Below are 17,121 nucleotides of genomic sequence, written 5' to 3' on the forward strand. Positions count from 1 at the left end.
AAGTGTCTGAGACAGGATTTGAACTCAGGTACTCCAGACTCCAGTGCTCTCTCCACTGCGCCACCTAGCTGCCCCCATCATTGCACAAATATCAACAACAGGGCAGCTAGGTGGCGCAGTGGAGAGAGCACTGGTCTTGGAATCAGGACAACAGGAGTTTGAATCCAGCCTTAGACATTTCCTTGATGTCATGGTCGTCAAGAATAAAGCATAAACAGAGGCAGCTAGGTGGCACAGTGGATAGAGCACCAGCCCTGGAGTCAGGAGTACCAGAGTTCAAATCCAGCCTCAGACACTTAATAATTACCTAGCTGTGTGGCCTTGGGCAAGCCACTTAACCCCATTGCCTTGCAAAAACAAAAACAAAAAAGAAATGAAAGAATAAAGCTGTTTATCATCAACAACAACTTTACTGAAAACAAAAGAACTTAAAATCACATGACAACTTACTGATTTTAGTTACAAAAATGTAAAAATAAAAATCCTAAGCACTCCTGATTTCAAACTACTGGAAATTTGAGCACAATTGTTTCCTCTGAATTCACCATCAAAATCAAAAGAAATAAACAAACCCAAACCCTTCCAACAAGACAGGGCATTATCAGTTTTTTAAAGGTATAATTTTAAAAAATAATTAAGTGCCACATAGAAGAAGGTAGATCAGAGGCTGTCTCTCCCCTCATCAAATTGGTGATATAGTTGAAGCCACCATCACTGTCACTATAGTCCCAAGAAATTAATGCTCTAAGAGTAACTGTTGAAATGAAGTCAAAGTTTTTAATGACATGACAATAAGGGAATATCCTATGCATGAGAAGAGAAAGAAAGAAGAAGGAAGGAAGGAAGGAAGGAAGGAAGGAAGGAAGGAAGGAAGGAAGGAAGGAAGGAAGGAAGGAAGGAAGGAGGAAGAGAAGGAAGGGGGAAAAAAATCTCCTGCTTAAGTAATGGCAAAAACAGTAGAGAAGGGGCAGCTAGGTGGTGAAGTGAATAGAGCACTGGCACTGGAAGCAGGAGGTCCTGAGTTCAAATGTGATCTCAGACACTTACTAATTACCTAGCTGTGTGAACTTGGGCAAGTCACTTAACCCCATTGCCTTGCAAAAACTTAAAAAATAAATTAAAATATAAATTTAAAAAAGTAGAGAAAACAAAGCAGATATTATTGGGTGACAGTGGTGATACTGTCAACTTTGTGAAGTTGATACCTCTGAATTACTGCTAATATTGTATGATATCAAAGAAAATAGACTAAGAAATAGAAAAAGACCTATTTTCTACACCCTGGGTTCTTAAAAGTGCAACTTTAGTCTTAAAAATGCCATTAATTTTTTTTACAAGTGTTAAACACAAGTATCACGTGAATGATTTTGATATTAAGCACTATTTGGTACTTGGAATGAAACTAGCAGGCAACGTAATTTTATTTTAAGAAAGACCCTTATAAAATGAAAGTGAAGTGTCATATAGATATAAATAACTTACATTTCTGAAGCTCTATCACATGAAGAAGTTTTGAACCCTCCTACTACACCCAACCAGAAAACATTAAGATATCACTACTTCAAGGAAGTCTACAATAATTTTATTTTACTTATTGGGAAAGGCACCCATGAGGAAAGGAATTTCTTGATCCTCCTCTCCCAACATGAGCAATAGTATCTTATGGCAGAAATCACATGGCCAAAGTATATACATGCTTATATGCACAGTGAAAGAGGAATGTAATACTATTTGCTTCCTGAACCCCAATTTCTGTGTGGACAATCCCTAGATATAACCTATCCTACTATCACAGAAGGGTCAACACCTACTTTAAAGGTTCCTTCCTGGATAAAATTCAAGTTTAAAACCTAATTTTGAAAGTTCCAAGCACTATATCTTCTAGAGAAAAAATTCTCTGATAACAATCCACATTCTTGGAGATAGTAAAAGCAGTCCATATGATTCCTATACAACATCATACTTGGGACTGCAGAACCACTGAAGACTTCAGCTGAGTCAGAAACTTTGGCTAGTAGAAAGCATGGCCAACCAATACGCAGCAGGCATCAGTGAAACTGAATCTAAAGACACTATGAGACCAATACAATCAGAAACAGATCAAGGATAAAAATGATTCTCCATATCTGTGATATGAAATGTTCCCTCTAACGTGCCATGACCATATATAATTCTAATATGTGAATCTTATTACTCATGACTTTGAAGGAAATATATGTGTGTGTGTGTGTGTGTGTGTGTGTGTGTGTGTGTGTGTGTGTGTGTGTGTGTGTGTTTCTAAAATCAGGTATATTTATGGGAGAGGTTTTTTAATGGGATATATTTTGTTGTTATTCTTCATACAACTAATTTCAGTAAATACCATAGTTGAAGCTGACTCTCTGACTGACTAATGAAATGTAAATACAACAATTGGAGCTTAAGGAGTTGAGGATTCACAGATGACCTTTGAATTTGGAACGATCATCTATCCCAATCTTTGAGTTGGCACTATCTGCAAAAGTTTAAGCACTCTACAAAAATCTGAAATATTTTGGGAATAAAATCAGTTTTAAGTGAAGACAACTCTTAACTATGGTTGGTCCTTGGCAAAACTGTGAAGTAAATTCCTCCTTGTTCCAGTTTTGCCTTTCTCTATTCTTTTATTCCTTCTACGTATTCATCATAAGAAGAATGTAAGCTCCTTGAGGGTAGTTTGAGGAGTTTTTGGTTTTTGTATCCCTTGTAACTAGAAAAGGGACCTGGACATAACAGACATAAAACATTCACTGAATTAAATATCTTTATGCTCTTCCTTCCTTTCCTTCAACCAAAACCAATTGAGAAAGAATCTTAGAAGCCCATTTATTCTTTTTTTCCATGGTGGTTTATTTTTTTCACACTACTACAATAATCTTATTGTGAAAGTAAACATAACTCCCCTCCCCCAAAATGATAGAAAAACCTCAAGAAAAATTAAGTGAGAGAAAAAAATGTGCACTTCAGACTGTGTTCAGATACCATTGACTCTCTCTCTCTCTCTGGGATGGGTTGCATTCTTTATCATAGGATCATCAGAGAAGTTGCTTCAATATTTTTTCCCACAGTTGCTATTGTTAACTGTATTTCCCTCTCCACTCCCATTTATTCTGTTCTCTCCTTTCACCCTGTCCCTCCTCAAAAGTGTGTTGTATCTGACTACCCTCCTCCCATGATCTTCCCTCTCTTCTATCAGCTACACAACTCCTCTGTTCCCTCTGTCCCCTTTCTCTCTTCCTTTTCTGCTCCTTTTTCCTCTAGAGTAAGATAGATTTCTATACCCTATTGAATGTGTATGTTATTTCCTTTCTGAATCCCTTCCAATGAGAAAGAAGGTTCTCCCATTCCCCCTCACCTTCCCCCTTCCACTCTATTGCAAAAACTTTTTTTTTATTCCTCTACATGAAATACCTTAGGCCCATTCTATCTCTCCCTTTCTCTCAGAAGAGTCCTTTTTTATCCATTGACTCCCTCTCTATAACTTCATATTCAGCTCCATCCTGTGCCTTTCTAACTGCTCTAATAAATAAGAAGGTTCATATGAGTTATCAGTATCTTCTTCTCATGCAGAATACACACAGTTCAACATCATTAAATCCCTCATAAGTTTCATTTCCCATCCACCCTCTCTATGCTTCACCTGGGTCCTGTGCTTGAAGATCAAACTTTCTGTTCAGCTCTGGTCATTTCAACAGGGAAGTTTGAAAGTCCCCTATTTCATTGAATGTCCATCTTTTCCCCTGAAAAAGTATGTTCAGTTTTGCTAGGTAGCTGATTCTTGGTTGTAATCCAAGTTCTTTTGCCTTTTGGAGTATCATATTCCAAACCCTATGAGCCCTAAATTATTGCTAAATATTGCTAAATCCTATGTAATCCTGATGTAGTGCCATGGTAATTGAATTGTTTTTTCTGCCTGCTTGAAATATTTTCTCTTTGACTTGAGAATTCAGGAATTTGACTATAATATTCCTGGGAGTTTTTTGGATGAGATCTCTTTCAGGAGGTGATTGATGGATTCCCTCTATTTCTATTTTAACCTCTCTTTCTAGGATATCAGGGCATTGCTGGGTTATTTCTTGAAAAATGAAGTCTAAGCTCTTTTCCTGATCATGACTTTTAGGTAGCCCAATAATTTTTAAATTATCTCTTCCAGATCTGTTTTCCAGGTTAGTTGTTTTTCCAATGAGCTATTTCAAATTTTCTTCTAGTTTTTCATTCTTTTGGCTTTGTTTTATTGTTTCTTGATTTCTCACAAAGTCATCAGCTTCCCTTAACTCCATTCTACATTTGAAGGAGTGATTTTCTTCAGAGAATTTTCTTGTCTCCTTTTCTACCTGCCCAATTCTGCTTTTTAAGACATTCTTCTTCTCATTGATCTTTTGGGCTGCTTTTTCCATTTGAACTAAACTAAACTGAACTAAACATGTTTTTAACATGCTATTCTCTTCAGTATTTTCTAGTATCTCTTTCACCAAGCTGCTAACTTCATTTTCATGATTTTCCTGTATTGCTCTCATTTCTCTTCCCACTTTTTCCTCTACCTCCCTTACATGCTTTTCAAAGACTTTTTTTGAGCTCTTCCATGGCCTGATACAAATTCCTATTTTTAAGGGGGTTTTTTTTTTGCAAGGCAAATGGGGTTAAGTGGCTTGCCCAAGGCCACACAGCTAGGTAATTATTAAGTGTCTGAGGCCAGATTTGAACTCAGCTACTCCTGACTCCAGGGCCGGTGCTTTATCCACCACACCACCTAGCTGCCCCAATTCCTATTTTTCTTGAAGGCTTTGGATACAGAAGCTTTGATTTTGTCATCTTCTAAATGTATATTTTTGATCCTCCATGGGACCAAAATAATTTTCTATGGTCAGATTCTTTTTCTTCTGTTATTTGCTCATTTCTCCAACCTATGCCCTGATTTTGATGTACTTCCAAAGCTTTTTGGGGTTTTGGGACACACCCTTAGGTAACTCAATTCCCTCAAGGTCTTATGAGAAGCTCTGACTGCTCTTCTGACCTGTGCTCTAGTCTGTGGATGACCTCAAGTACTCCCCTCTGTTCTGGAGCTATGAGGAGGTCCCTGCAGTATGGGGGCCCAGACTGTGACCTGGATCTGAGTAAAGCCAAAGCAGCAGAGTCCTGCCCCAAGGATAGCAGAGAGACCTCAACAATATTTCCCTACACCCTTACCATCTATGAGCTGAGTGCTCTGGAAGCAGCTGCTGGGTAGATTGGCAGGTTCCCAGGGTGGGGTTGCCCTGAGGTCGATGCTAGCCTGGGCTCCACACTCACTCTGATGAGGCAGAGTTTTCCAGCTAATCTTCCAAGTTGTCTTTGGTGATCCCTGGATTGAGAGGTTTGGAAACTGCCCCCTCTGTCACAGACTTAGGCTCTCCCAGGGACCCACAACACCCTGCCGGTTGTTCCTGGAAGGCTGGAGCTTCTTTGCTCCCACAGCTCTTTCCAACCATGATTCCAGTGGAACAGATCTTCCAAGTTGTCTTGGGTAGGAAAATTGTTTCACTCAGTCTTTCTATGGGGTTCCACCACTCTAGAATTTAATTACAGTCATAATTCCACAGCATTTGAGAGAAAAGAACTTCTACAAATTCCTGCCTCCACGTTGCCATCTTGGCTCCACCCCTCCAAGCCCATTTATTCTTAAAAAGACTTGATATTACTTTTCCACATTTGTATTTAAGCAAAGGAATGGATTTCCATTTGTGGAATCCTAAAACTACAGGGAAGTGGAGAATAGAGATTAAAACCTTTTCATAGAGAAATAGGTCTTACACAGTGCTTGTGAAATATCCCTTTGTCCAGTGCCTACTATTCCTAATCAAAGCCTGGCCCAGTTCTTCATTTCATGTTCAGCTTCTAACTAGGCTCAATAAAGCAGATGTTTTGAATGCTTCCATGTAAAGAGAGGGAAGAACAGAAACAAGCACTTTTCAAGTGTCTCCTGAGTTCCAAGGCATTAATTGTGCTGAGCAATTTACAAATGCTATCTCATTTGAAACAAAAAAAAAAAATAGATGCTATTACCCCCTTCATTTTAAAGTAGAGGAAACTGAGACAGTATTATGATCATTTTACAATAGAGAAAACTGAGACATGAGGTTAAATGGCTTGCTCAGGGCTCTAAAGCTAGTATCTCAGTCCAGATTTGAACTCCACTTCCTGATTCCTGTGTGCTCTCTCCACTGAGCCCCAACAAAACAAACCATCTGAGATGTTTCCCTTTGCCTTCCAAAGCTGATAGCTAGCCTGCAATCCTGGGAAAGGTTTCACTGTACTCCACTACTTGTCTATTCAGGAAAATTGATGAAATGCCTTGAGAATGAAGCTTCTCTTTAGCGCCCTCTTGTGTCCTGTTGCCTCCTACCTTTTGAAGTGTTGTTAAAAAGAATGCCAACAGTGGGGCAACTAGGTGGTTCAATGGATAGAGTACTAGCCCTGGAGTCAGGAGGACACAAGTTCAAATTTGATCTTAGACACTTGATTACCTAGCTGTGTGACCTTAGGCAAGTCATTTAAGCCCAATATTTTGCAAAAGAAAAAGAATGCAACAAAATTCTAAGCTTTTAAAATTCCTTGCAAAATAGAATAAGTAGCTATAATTTCAAACCAACTGCTTCACATTGATCATTTAAATAATCCATGGTTTTCTTCAAAAACTACACAGATTTATAGGGCTTAAAATTTACATAGTATGGGGGCAGCAGTGGATAGAACACCAGCCTTGGAGTCAGGAGGACCTGAGTTCAAATGTAACCTCAGACACTTAAATGTTAGATCACATCTAACTGTGTGACCTTGGGGAAGTCACTTAACCCCATTGCCTTGCAAAAAAAGAAAAGGAAAAGAAAAGAAATTTACATAGTACCTTCCTCACAACAATCCATGTGAGACAAGTAGGGCAAGTATTATTACTATTATGTCTATTTAATGAGAATGAAGCTGAGACTCCAAAAATGGAAGTGACTTGCTTCTAAGACACACCCATACCTTGATTCCAAATCTACTCTAATCCCATTGTACCACATAGCTTCTAAATATACAAACTGATTACAAATTGGTATTTTAAAAAAATTGCTGTTTTTGCAAACATTTAAAAAAGATAAACCACAAGAATACAACATATAATGACTATAACATTGTAAATGAAAAAAATCCTTAAAAGGAAGTTGAACTTGGAGTAACCAAAAAACCTAAGGAAGGAAGGGTCTGGAGAAGAGATTGATTAAAACATACCTCCTCCCTCACTGCAGAGAGGTGGGGAGACTACTAGGGGGCCTAAGAGGGCATAAATATACACTGTCAGAAAAGGTTTCTGTGTCAGATGTTTTTGGCTTGTTTGTTTTTCTTTGTCACAAGGGAGGGTGGGAAACCACTATGATGTAAAGACAAAAGTCACCAAAATAAAATGTATTTTTTTAAAGATGAGTATTTTGTATGATCTTAACAGAAGTCAATTTAAGTGAAAAACCTCAAGATATACAGCAAAATCTGGAAAAACAAAATGCATCTTGCACCTTCTCTCAAGTAGTTTGCTCTCTAAACATCTGGTTGGCCAGAGTTCCAAAGAAACACAATTTTATTTCCATGGAGCCTCAACTTGAATATCTTTTATAACGTGCCAACAGTGGGGCAACTAGTTGGTATAATGGATAGAGTACTAGCCCTGGAGTCAGGAGGACTAGAGTTCAAATCTGATCTTAGACACTTAATTACCTAGCTGTGTGACCTTAGATATATGTCAGGAAGTAAGGAGTTCATTCATTCCTTGCTGTCACTGACTTGAAAATAAAACATAAATAACAAAGACAGTTTTTAATACTTTTTGGTTTGAAAACCCTCTCCAAGAACTTTTGTTTATATATATCATATTCATAAACATTTATCTTATAAAAAGGGCAGCTAAGTGACACAGGGGATAGAACACTATACCTGGAGTCAGGAAGACCTGAGTTCAAATTTGACCTCAGACACTTACCAGCTGTGTAACCCTAAGCAAGTCACTTAATACCTATTTGGCTCATGCTTCCTCACCTGTAAAGTGAGTTGGAGAAAGGAATGGCAAACCACTCCAGTATCTTTGTCAAGATCTTAAAAGGGGTCATAAAGAGTCAGATACAACTGGAAGTGACCACACAACAACAGACTTACTAAAAATGAAAACATTAAAAATAGAGTTTTGACCTTGTACAATCCTTGAAATTATCTTGGGGATCACTTTGGGTCCCTAGTCTACACTCTGAAAACCAAACTATTAACCAAACAACCATACATTAGATTGAGGAAATACTTGATATCTATTCAACTGTATAGAATACGTTAACATAAAGATGTACATGATGATTATTTGTCCAGAATCATGATTTCATTTGTATCAGCTATTGCTAGTGAAGAAATAGCTTTTTACCAACACAAATAATTAAAGATAGTTCTAAAAACTTGTTATAGAAAATACCATACATGTCCAGAGAAAGAACTATGGAGTTTTAAAGTAGACCAAAGCTTGCTATCTTCAATTTTAAAAGTTGTGTTTTATGAGTTTTTTCCCTTTTTGATTTTACTCTTCTTTCATAACATGATGATTATGGATATGTTTAGCATAGTTATGTACATATAACCTATATTAGATTGCTTTCTATCAGAGGGACTGGGGAGGGAAGGAAGGGAGGAGGAAAAATGTGATACTCAAACCTTGCAAAAAACGATTGTTGAAAATCATCCTTGCAAATATTTGAAAAAATAAATATTTTTTTTAAAAAGAGGGAATTTGAATTGTCTTAAGGGAAGCTAGAGAAACCAGGATATAGATGTGAAGGAGGAGAGTATTCCAGGCTTAGGCAAGGGGAATGGAAAGAGATTTAAGATTCTGGAGCTGAGGAGATGAAATAAAAGCGTGTTTCAAAAAAAATCATTTTGGCAACTGAGTGGAAGATGGATTAAATTGGGAGAAGACTTGAAGTAAGAAAATCATTTATAAGGTTATTGCAAAAGTACATTTGAAAGATAATGAAGGTTTGTGAAAAGGGAGTATCATTGAAATGTGAGAGATAATGTGAAGGTAGAAATGACAAAATTTAGGTATGGATTAGATTAGATATGGAGAGACAAGTCAAGTCAAGACTGGCACTGAGATTCTGAGCCTGGGTAATTGGGAGAATGATAGTGCCCTCAGTAGTAATAAAAAGTTGGGAAGAGGGGGAAGGTTTGGGGGACTGAGGAGGAACAATGAACTCAGAATATATGACTATCGCAGAGGAAGGAGAATAGTTAGCTCTGGAAATGTAGATGTGGGAATCATCTGCATTACATTGTTCATTCATTTTTTTCAGTCATGTCCAACTCTTCATGTCCCCATTTAGAGTTTTCATGGCATAGATACTGGAATGGTTTGCTCATTTCCTGCTCCAGCTCATTTTTAGAAATGAGGAAACTGAGACAAATAGTGCTAAATGACTTGCCCAGGCCAGACTGGATTTGAACTCAGGAAGATGAATCTTCCTGACTCCAGGGTCCTCTGGTAGTCTATCCACTGTAGCCTATCATCTGCAAAAAAAAAAAAAATTGAAACCATTAGGACTGATAAGGAAAATAATATAAAAAGCAAGAAGACTCTAGTGCAGAGTTTAAGATCTGGAGAGAACAGTATTAAAAAATTAGTTAGGTAAATTAATTAATTAGTTCTTGAGAGAACATTATTTTAAAAAAAAACCTGGAAGGGAGGGAATATTCAAAAGGTGATCAGTGATGCCACAGAGATATCAAGAAGGATTAGGATTGAGAGAAAATCATTAGGGTTGGCAATAAAAGAAATCTTGGTAACTTTGGAAAAGTAAGTTTCAGTTGATAATAAGACCAGATTGCATAGGATTTAGAAGGGAAAGAGAAAAGACCACAACTTGGGAATTATTCTGGACTCCTCGCTATCTCTCATTTAATAATTTGCCTCAGTTTCCTCATCTTCAAAATTCACTGGAAAAGGAAAGGGCCAACCACTCCAGTATCTTTGTCTAGAAAATCCCAAATGGGGTCACAAAGAGTCAGATGTGAATGAAACAACTAAACAATAACATCTCTCCAGTACCACCTCTTCTCTCCTCTGATTTTATCACCCTTCTGGTGGAGGCTCTCATGGACTCAAGTCTGAACTATAGAAATAATAGGCTGGTAGATCTAGTTGCCTCAAGACTCTTCCTTCCCCAATCCACCCTTCATTCAGTCACTAAAGTGATTTTCCTAAAGCATAATCTAATCATGTCACCCTATTCTCCTACTTAATAAACTCCAGTGACTTTCCTCTTGCCTTCCTACCTTTCCAGGTAGACATAAACTCTTGAGTTCACTGACGCTAACCTTCTGGCTATCCTTCAAATAAGATTCCCCATCTCTTGGCTCTTGGCATTTTCTCTGCTTGTTCTCTATGCCTCTAACACTCTCCTCTGCTCAGACCACTGATCTCCCTGGCTTCCTTTAAATGCCAAATAAAATCTCATATTCTTCTGAAGATGTGTCCAAACAACAAGCTGCATGTGGCCCTCAAAGCCCATTCATGCAGCTTTCATTCATATAATCAAAAAATGAAGGAACCAGAAAATGTGTCATACACTAATGTTGCAATATCACAAACCAGTTTAACCATTAATTAATATGGGTCAACAAATATTCTGGAGTGGTTTTCCATTTCCTTCTCCACTCTCATTTTTTAAAAATGAAGGAATTGAGGCAAAATGAGTTAAGTTTTAAGTTAACTAATATCGTGCAGTCTCACAGACCATTAAAAGAAAATCCTAAGGGGTGGCTAGGTGGCATAGTGGATAAAGTACCAGCCCTGGAGTCAGGAGTACCTGGGTTCAAATCTGGTCTCAAACACTTAATACTTACCTAGCTGTGTGGCCCTTGGGCAAGCCACTTAACCCAGTTTGCCTTAGAAAAACCTAAAAAAAAAATCCTCTACCTGAATTTGAAAAATGAGGACTGGTTGTCTGATTTAGTACTTTTGATGGATGTCACAGCTCATTCAAATAAACTGAAGGCCAGTTTCCAGGGTGAAAATCAACTAATAAATGATATATTTCAAAAAATGATGGCATTTAAAATGAAACTGAAATTGAGATAATCTCAGATTAAGAGCCAAAACTTAATTCACTTTGAAATAGTTTTAACAAAGCAATGTAAATGATGAAAAATGCAAAAATTTCAGAAGATCATCTTGAAAATATTCTTGGCATCATTACAGCATCCATTAAACCAGACATAGATATACTAGTATTGAAAAAGTAGGCTCCGTGTTCACATTAAAATCATCATTTTCTTATTTCTTGTTTAAAAAGCAAATATTTTATTATTATACTCATTGGCTTTATTATTATATTTTATTATACCTTATTACTACTGCATCATTACATTTTATTATTATACTTATTAGTAATATGGGTTATACTATAATCATAGATAAATATTAAATTCTATATGTAGCCCTTGACAAGTTTTTGTTGGGCAATGCTGACCAGAAGAGCTAAAGAAAGGGCAAGATACCTATGTTCTACAGGAAGCCTTACCTTTGCTATAGTTGAACTTGAGGGCAGTTAGGTGGCTCAGTGCATAGAGTGCCAGTTCTAGAGTCAGGAAGACCTGAGTTCAAATCCCAACTCAGACACTTACTAGCTGTGAAACCCTGGACAAGTCACTTAACTCATTTTGCCTCAGTTCCTTCATTTTTAAAAAATGAGACTGGAGAAGGAAATGGCAAACCACTCCAGAATATTTGCCATAGGGTCAAAAATAGGGGAACACAAAGAGTTGGATAGTACTCGACAACAAAAATTCCACATTCCATAGGAAGCCTTCCCCAACTCCTTTTAATTCCAGTGCCTTTCCTTTGTTAATTATTTCCTATTTATCTTGCATATAGTTCATTTTGTATATATTTGTTTGCATTGTGTTTCCCTCTGTTAGATTGTAAAGTCCTTGAGGGCAGGGACTGTCTTTAGTCTCTTTTCTATCCCCAGGGATTAGTAGACATTTGTTTTATTATCATGGCCTTAGAAAATAACAGATATTTGTGTAGCATTTTAGTCCCATTTTGAATAAGTCTTAAAACATCTTAAATTCAACATATCTAAAACAGAATTCAAATTTCCTTCCTTCCCCAACCTAACCCAATCTGTAATTCTCTAAATTGTTAGCAGCTCCACTATGGTTACTTAGGTTCACAATAGGAATAATTGATTCTTCCTTTACTCTCAATCCCCACTTTCAATCAGTTGCCAATTCTTGTTGAAGCTACATCCATATCACTTATATTTCTCTCCATTTTAAACTTTCATCTTAGTCCAAAACCTTATAATTTATCACCTGGATTATCACAATAGCCACATAATTGTTTTCCCTATTTTGATTTCATTTCATTATCTTCCCTTTTCAATCCATGCTTCATGTAATGCCAAATTGATATTTATAAAAAACAGATCTGATATGCCAGTCTCTCTCCTGTCTTACTTTAAAAAAAAAACAGCTTCTAGGCTTCCTCTAGGATAAAAAATAAACTCAAAATCTGGCATTTAAAGTCTGCTACAATACACCTCCACATCTTTCCAGGTAGGACCTCTGGTCTAGGTATAGAACAGATATAGTTTATAGAAATGGACATGCTAAAAACCATCAACAATGGATCTGCCAAATTCAAGTCTTTCCCACCCTCCATTTAGTCACTAAAGTGATTTTCCTAAAAGCTTAGGCCCAATCTTGTCACCTCACCCCAATCAGGACACTTCATTCCACTCCCCCCCTCCCCATCAATAAACTCCAATGACTCCCAAGATCTACAGGAGCAAATACATTCAAAGCCCTTTACTATATACCTTACTTTTTCTCTTTCTCTACTTTCTGCTCCAGACTTGCTTCTAGTTGTTCTCCACTCATGATATTCCATCTCATGCCTCTCTTCATCTCAATCACACACCAAATTGTGTGCCCCATATAGATCAAGTATCAGCTCCTTGAGGAAGTCTTTCTTGAACCCTGCATATATAAGTACTCTCTTCCTCTTATAATTACTTGATGTATAGTTTGAATTCATTGTGTATGTCTCAGCCTCCATAGAAGGTAAGCTCCTTGAAGACAAGGTTTATTGGTCTTACTTTGTATTCTTATGCCTAGCATGGTGCCTGCACTATTGAATTTATAGGTGTAAGGAAGATTCTTTTTGTTGTTATTTATAATACCATTTCAAAGGGAAAATGTGTTCCGAGATTCAAATAATTTGCATATAAATATACTTCTAGAAAAACTTTAAAAAATTTTTTAATTAAGTGTTTTGTTGATACCTTTTGTTGTAAGATTTTTTTTTTTTAGTTTTTGCAAGGCAATGGTGTTAAGTGGCTTGCCCAAGGCCACACAGCTAGGTAATTATTAAGTGTCTGAGACTGGATTTGAACTCAGGTACTCCTGACTCCAGGGCCAGTGCTCTATACACTGCACCACCTAGCCACCCCCACCTTGTAAGACTTTTTAAAGAAAAAAATCATTCAACAAAATCTGCACATTGACTATAATTTTAATGACTATATATATGAAGCATTCCATCCCTATAATTTCCCAGCACTTAAGTGAAGGAAAATAGGTACTTTCATTTCTGGGGCTAACTTTGTTCATTATAATTCTATAGCAGTCAGTTTCATTTTTTTATTGGAACATAACCTCTTTGTAAAAGCTGAGATTGTCCTACATTATTGGACAAATAACGCCTTTTACTCTGATTATATCTTTACAGTTTATAAAACACTTTTGCATATATTATTGCATTGCAGTCAAAATTATAACCAATAATATAAAAATCAGTTGCAATGTGGACTACTTGTGAATATTGGTAGAGCTCATTAAAACCAGCATTATATTGTGTTATACATTGTTTAAAAACCTGGTATGTCATTTTAAATAACTAAAAATATTAATAAACTAAATTGTGCTTAACATTTTAAAAGTTAATTAGTTAATTTGAAAACATATACCAAATATTACACTTTATTTAAATATAATGAGAATATAAAATATGTCCCATGGACAGGAACAACTGTAAAAGTTTTCTTAGAAGGGCAGCAGAACTGTTTCATAGACCCAAAGAGTCCAGCTATTGGGATAAAAACTCTCTCTTTGATAAAAACTGCTGAGAAGATTGGAAGTCGGTATGGAAGAAACTTAGAGTAGACCAACACCTCACACCCTTTACCAAGATAAGATCCAAATGGTTACAGGACATAGACATAAAAAACAATACTATAAGCACATTAGAAGATCAAGGACTAGTCTACCTGTCAGATCTATGGAAAGGGGAACAGTTTATGACTAAGGAAGAGATGGAAAACATCACTAAAAACAAACTAGATAGGTTTGTTTACATTAAATTAAAAGGCTTTTGCACAAATAAAGCCACTAGTAACCAAGATCAAAAGAAGTGTAGTAAATTGGGAAGCAATCTTTACAACTAATGATTCTGACAAATGACTCATTTCTAAAAATATACAGAGAACTGAATCATATTTTTTAAAAAAAAGCCAATCCCCAATTGACAAATGGTCAAAGGATATGCAAAGGCAATTTACAGATGAGGAGATCAAAGCAATCCATAGTCATATGAAAAACTTCTCTAAATCATTAATTATTAGAGAAATGCAAATTAAAGCTTTTCTGAGGTACCACCTCACACTTCTCAGACTGGCCAATATGATCAGAAAGGATAATGATCATTATTGGAAGGGTTGTGGGAAATCTGGGACACTATTACACTGTTGGTGGAGCTGTGAACTCATCCAACCTTTCTGGAGAGAAATTTGGAACTACACCCAAAGGACTACAAAAATGAGCATACCCTTTGACCCAGCAATACCACTACTGGGTCAATACCCTGAAGAGATGATGAAAAAGGGTAAAAACATCACTTGTACAAAAATATTCATGACAGCCCTGTTTGTGGTGACAAAGAATTGGAAATCAAGTAAATGTCCTTCAATTGGGGAATGGCTTAGCAAACTGTGTATGTCATGGAACACTATTGTTCTATTAGAAACCAGGAGGGACAGGAATTCAGGGAAGCCTGGAGGGATTTGCACGAACTGGTGCTGAGTGAGATGAGCAGAACCAGAAAAACACTGTGCACCCTAACAGCAACAGGGGGGTGATGATCAACCTTGAGGGACTCACTCATTCCATCAGTGCAACAATCATGGACAATTTGGGGCTGTCTGCAATGGAGAATACCATCTGTATCCAGATAAAGAACTGTGGAGTTTGAACAAAGTTCAAAGACTATTCCCTTTAATTTAGAAAAAAATAGATATCTTATTGTCTGATCTTGTTATTTCTTAGACTTTTTGTCTCTTCCTTAAGATTTCTCTGTCATCACACTCAATTTGGATCAATGTACAACATGGAAACAAAATAAAGACTGACAGATTGCTTTCTGTGGGGGGGGGAGTAAGATTGGGGGGAAAATTATAAAACTCAAATAATATCTTTAATAAAAAAAAGGAAAAAAAGGGGCAGCAGAAGCTAGCTTTCAGACAGCTTAAATAATTTTCAACTTTGAATACCAGAACAGATATTCACTGAATTTATTTAACTGAAACAAAATGTCAAAAGTATTTGTTAATGACATCATCACCTACTTTTCCCCTCATGCAACTTTATTCATATGCACAGGCAAGATAAGTAGTTCATTGAATACAGCACTGGTCCTAATGTGAAGGAGACATGTTCCAAGGTGGTCTCAGATGCTTCCTAACTTTCCAACTCCAAATAAGTCACTTAAACTCTGTCTGCCTCAGTTTTCCCAACCTCAAAATGAGGATAATAATGGCACCTACTTCCCAGGGTTGTTGTAAGTAAACAATGAGATAATATTTGCAAAGTACTTTGTAATGTGTTGATTCCTTTCCCTTTCCATTTTGTTATAAAGACACATCACACACCAACCAATCAACAAACATTTAAGTATGCCAGGCCCTAAGAATACAACAATAAAAATGAATTACTGACTTTAAAGAAGCTGACATTTTGTTGGTGGAGAATGTATATGTACATATTATTATAAATATAAGATAGTTTGGGTTGGGTATTTCCCCCCAAGCTACCTGCTTCCTATGATGATCAAATGAAGTGATATAAATGAAAGTTCTTAGTATGTGATAAAGTTGAATGAAAGATTAAATTATTTTTATGTATTAAATGTAACTGAAATATTAAGTAAATGACTATGTGCTAAGGAATTACCATATTTTAACCCAAATTACTATATAATTTAGCAATAAAAAGATAAATTTTAATTTTATAGTTCTTTCTTTTGAAATAAGATATTTTTATATATCTTCCAAAAAAATTGGTGTTCATTAATACTATCTGAAATTCTTCCTATGGCATTCTACATTGAAAAACAAATACATATATTTAAAAGTTATATTTGACTGAGCCTGGGTACTAGAATTCTATACAAGGATGTACAAGTACTGGCAGGGCCTACTTTCTGAGGAGCAGTCTAGGAAAAGTTCAGAGGTTAATCACCAGAAGGTTCCCTAAAAGGTAGTGAAATAATGAAATATTTTGGTCACAATAATTCACCAAATGATCTATATGCAGGCCTGATAGAGTTATGATCTATGGTAAGAGTCCCCACACTGATGAAATCATGGATCCTTGAAGTATGAAGTAAGACTTCAAATTTTCAGTTGAATTGAAAAGTTACACTATTGTTAAAGCATGGCTCCTGCCTCTCAGGAGAAAAGAGGTAGATAGATAACAAGTATGGAATGGGGGTATATGTTTTCAGACATGGCTGAAGTTTTAATTGGTTTTGTTTAACAATATTTATCTGTAACAAGGCAGCCAAGTGGCACAGCCCCCCCCCCCCCCCCCCCCCCCCCCCCCCCCCCCCCCCCCCCCCCCCCCCCCCCCCCCCCCCCCCCCCCCCCCCCCCCCCCCCCCCCCCCCCCCCCCCCCCCCCCCCCCCCCCCCCCCCCCCCCCCCCCCCCCCCCCCCCCCCCCCCCCCCCCCCCCCCCCCCCCCCCCCCCCCCCCCCCCCCCCCCCCCCCCACAACTTGA

The 17,121-nt window shown here is 37.2% G+C and overlaps 1 protein-coding gene across 3 annotated transcripts in view; it reads right to left on the bottom strand.

Annotated features, from left to right (window-relative positions):
• Positions 1 to 17,121, bottom strand: part of CCDC125 (coiled-coil domain containing 125) — an 87,340-nt gene that overhangs the window by 53,486 nt on the left and 16,733 nt on the right. Inside the window, exon 1 of one of the 3 annotated variants that reach the window (XM_074200038.1) lies at positions 7,270 to 7,516. The exons of the other annotated variants lie outside the window; for them this stretch is intronic. The gene's annotated coding sequence lies outside the window, so the exon portion shown is untranslated. Of the gene's footprint in view, positions 1 to 7,269; positions 7,517 to 17,121 lie in introns of those variants that run through there. 3 annotated transcript variants of the gene reach the window in all.

Source organism: Macrotis lagotis, chromosome X (assembly GCF_037893015.1).
Source record: "Macrotis lagotis isolate mMagLag1 chromosome X, bilby.v1.9.chrom.fasta, whole genome shotgun sequence".
NCBI classification, from domain to species: domain Eukaryota; kingdom Metazoa; phylum Chordata; class Mammalia; order Peramelemorphia; family Peramelidae; genus Macrotis; species Macrotis lagotis.